The 3,876-nt window shown below is 40.3% G+C and overlaps 1 non-coding gene across 1 annotated transcript; it reads right to left on the reverse strand.

The window, feature by feature from the left end:
• Positions 1 to 1,199: 1,199 nt before the first annotated feature.
• On the reverse strand, positions 1,200 to 1,308 carry LOC120106343. The gene has a single exon (XR_005508519.1). It is a non-coding gene; the product is annotated as a small nucleolar RNA R71 (small nucleolar RNA).
• Between the last annotated feature and the right edge of the window lie 2,568 nt (positions 1,309 to 3,876).

The following is a 3,876-nucleotide window of genomic DNA, read 5'->3' on the forward strand; positions in this document are numbered from 1 at the left end:
ATTTCAGACTTCAACTCATAAAATTTTAAAAAAAATAAATAATTTGCTTGATCACCTATTCAATGAAATTTAATGTCATGCCATAAAATATTAAAAAAAAAATCTCTTGATTGTTGCATATAGTGTAAGGCATCAACATAAAATATTCTAAGGGCTAAACCTATTTAAAAAGATAAGGTCGGGATTTTATCACTCGTCCTTAGCCCAAAAATCACCCCAGTGCATAAATGTCCCAAGCTTAACTAAAATCAACTAGACGTTGGCCCCTAAGGACATTCGAGCTCAATAGGACGAAGACCACCGAAAGTTGCACCAATTTCGCTCTGTGGCTTAGTTGATGTCTAGGCAAGCTTTGTCCCTATAAGGGAGACAGTTCATCTGTTCGAGGCAAGTGGGTTTTAAGTGGGACCTTTGCGAACGCATCGTGACCCCTCCACTTACCTGGGAGCTTACCTGGTCAACTCAGTTCATTAGACCGGATTGGAGGCTTAGGTGCCCTCTTCAAACCAGTTAGGAGCTGTCTAGAAATTTAAGAAAAACATTAGAAATTGAGGTGTAATGTTTTGTTGCATGTTTGATTGTAAATAGATTTTTGTTTTAGGGTATCTTTAGTTGGTACTTATATTTATTTTTTTTATTTAAAAAAAAAAAAGAAAAAAAAGAGAGGGAATTATTTTGCATGTTAAAGTGGAATAGGGACGACACCGGTCGATTAAGTCGTACAACTTTAGATCATCTCTTAGGACATACCTCTGAAATTCCTTCGCAATATCTCACACCTTGTGAGATGGCTGATCTAAATGAAGATGCGGGGAGTCACCACAGTCGAGAACGAGAACCCCATGTTATGACTCTAAGACAATACCTACAACCGGCTAGGACTAGTCAGCCTTCATGCATAATTTTTCCTGATAATGTAGGACATTTTGACATCAAACCAGGGGTAATCCAATTGCTGCCCAAGTTTCACGGGTTAGAGTCCGAGAGTCCGTATCTTCATTTGAAAGATTTTGAAGAATTGAGCATTACATTTAGAGTGCCGAACGTCACCGAGGATGTCCTCAAGTTGACATTGTTCCCTTTCTCTCTAAAGGATAAGGCCAAAACATGGCTAAACTCGTTGCGACCTAGATCAATAAGAACTTGGCAAGATATGCAGAGAGAATTTTTAAAGAAGTTCTTCCCCACACAAAGGACCAACTTTTTGAAAAGACATATCAGCAATTTCCAACAAAAAGATAATGAAACATTTTATGAATGTTGGGAAAGATTTAAAGACCTTCTTCTCTCATGCCCTCATCACGGATTCGAAACTTGGAGAACCATTAGCTTCTTTTATGAAGGTTTATCTCCACAGTTGAAACAGTTTGTAGAGACCATGTGCAATGGTAGATTTCTAGAAAAACAACCTGATGAGGCATGGGAGTATTTGGATTCCCTTGCTGAGACTGCCCAACTTTGGGATAACGGGGATAGAAACAACAAGTCTTTGCCTAAGCCTACTAGCTCTGTACATGGAGGCCTTTACAAACTCAGAACTGAGGATGATCTTCACGCTAAAATGGCAGCCCTCACTAGGAAGGTAGAAGAAATTGAGCTTAGGAAGGTTGAGCCTGTCAAGACTATAGAGCTTAGAAACGAGTGTTGTGGTATCTGCGATATGTCGGGTCATACCACTACAGATTGCCCCACCATACCGGCATTCAAAGAAGTCTTGCACGATCAAGCAAATGCTATGAACTCCTACCAAAAGCCTTATAACGATCCATACTCGAATACCTATAACCCTGGTTGGAAGAATCATCCAAACTTTAGGTGGAGAAATGATCATCCTCAACAGTCACACCATTCAGCTCCTTCACCTGCACATCCTACTTATGCACCATCACCTACTCAAAAGCCAAATATCGAGGATACCTTGCAATCCATACAAACTTTTCTACAAGGTCAAGCTAATATCAATGCTCAAAATACTCGAAATTTTGAAGACATAAGGAACCAATTGTCAATGTTGACTACCGTTCTAAGTACCCAAGAGAAGGGTAAGCTTCCAGCTCAACCCCAACCTAACCCACAAGTGCACGGTAGTAATAATACGGCTCCTTCTAGTTCACATACAGAGCATGCAAAGAGCATCATGACTTTGCGTAATGGAAAAGTCATTGATCAAACTGTCCAATTGAGACCGCAAGTCACTTCTAATTCTGATGCTCCCAAAGTCGATGAAAGGGACAAAGAAGAAGTTGAGGTCCCAACTTCTACTAAGAAAGTTGAATGTCCTTTTCCTCCACCTTTTCCACAACGATTAAAGCCGTTGCAAAAGCTCGAACCTAACTCTGAAATTCTTGAGCTTTTTAAACAAGTAAAAATCAACATACCTCTTCTTGATGCAATCAAATAAGTACCCTCATATGCCAAATTTTTGAAGGACTTGTGTACTGTCAAACGCCGATTAAATGTTAAGAAGAAGGCATTTTTAACTGAAAATGTGAGTGCTATTTTGCAGCACAACATTCTCCCTAAATATAAAGATCCAGGTTGCCCAACCATCTCATGCATCATAGGCAACTTTAGGATAGAGCGAGCATTGTTAGATTTAGGGGCGAGTGTGAATTTATTGCCATATTCTGTATATGAGCAACTTGGTTTAGGTGAGTTGAAGCCAACCTCCGTCACTTTGCAATTAGCTGACAGGTCAGTTAAAATTCCAAGGGGGATTATCGAGGATGTATTAGTCCAAGTAGACAAGTTCTACTTTCCTGTCGATTTTATTGTATTGGACACACATCCGGCTTCGAACTCACAGTCTCAGATTCCAGTCATTTTAGGACGTCCATTCCTTGCAACTTCTAATGCATTGATTAATTGTAGGAATGGCGTCATGAAGCTTTCTTTTGGTAATATGACCTTAGAACTGAACATTTTTAATGTGTGCAAATAACCCAATGATTCCGAAGAGAGTAAGGAGGTTGATTGGGTTGAAACCATCGCAGAAGAATATTTGTTAGCTAAAGCAATTAACGACCCATCCAATGATAGCTTAATTGATTGGTGTCCTAATGGAACCAATGACGTTGATTTGTCAGTCACACCTATTGAGGATAATCTAGATATCAAGATGGTCAATGGGTGGAGACTAAAAGTAGGAGAATTTGAGAGGTTGTCGCCTCGAGAGATGAAAATAGTACCATCCCGTGAGCAAGCACCCCAGCTCGAATTGAAACCCTTACCGAAGGAACTCAGGTATGCCTTTCTTGGACCCGAAGATACTTTTCCTGTAATCATCTCGTCTGGACTTGATCATACCCAAGAAAGAAAATTAATTGATGTTTTAAAGAATCATAAAGGAGCCTTAGGGTGGTCTATTGCCGATTTGAAGGGAATTAGCCCCTTAATTTGCACGCACCGGATATATTTGGAGGACAATGCCAAAACCACAAGGCAAATGCAACGAAGGTTAAATCCTACAATGAGAAATGTGGTTAAGGCAGAAGTCCTCAAGTTGCTTGACGTGGGTATTATTTACCCAATTTCCGACAGCAAGTGGGTAAGCCCTACTCAAGTCGTTCCTAAGAAATCGGGTTTGACGGTAGTAGAAAATGAACAAGGTGAATTAGTTCCAACTCGTGTCCCGACGAGTTGGCGCATGTGTGTTGACTACCGAAAGCTGAATTTGGTCACACGAAAGGATCACTTTCCTCTACCCTTCCTAGACCAAGTATTGGAGAGCGTTGCAGGGCATGATTTCTATTGTTTTCTCGATGGCTATTCGGGATATTATCAAATTGAAATTTCACCGGAAGATCAAGAGAAGACTACCTTCACTTGTCCTTTTGGCACATTTGCTTTCCGACGAATGCCATTCGGGTTGTGTAA

Source organism: Phoenix dactylifera, unplaced genomic scaffold (genome assembly GCF_009389715.1).
Source record: "Phoenix dactylifera cultivar Barhee BC4 unplaced genomic scaffold, palm_55x_up_171113_PBpolish2nd_filt_p 000531F, whole genome shotgun sequence".
NCBI classification, from domain to species: Eukaryota; Viridiplantae; Streptophyta; class Magnoliopsida; order Arecales; family Arecaceae; genus Phoenix; species Phoenix dactylifera.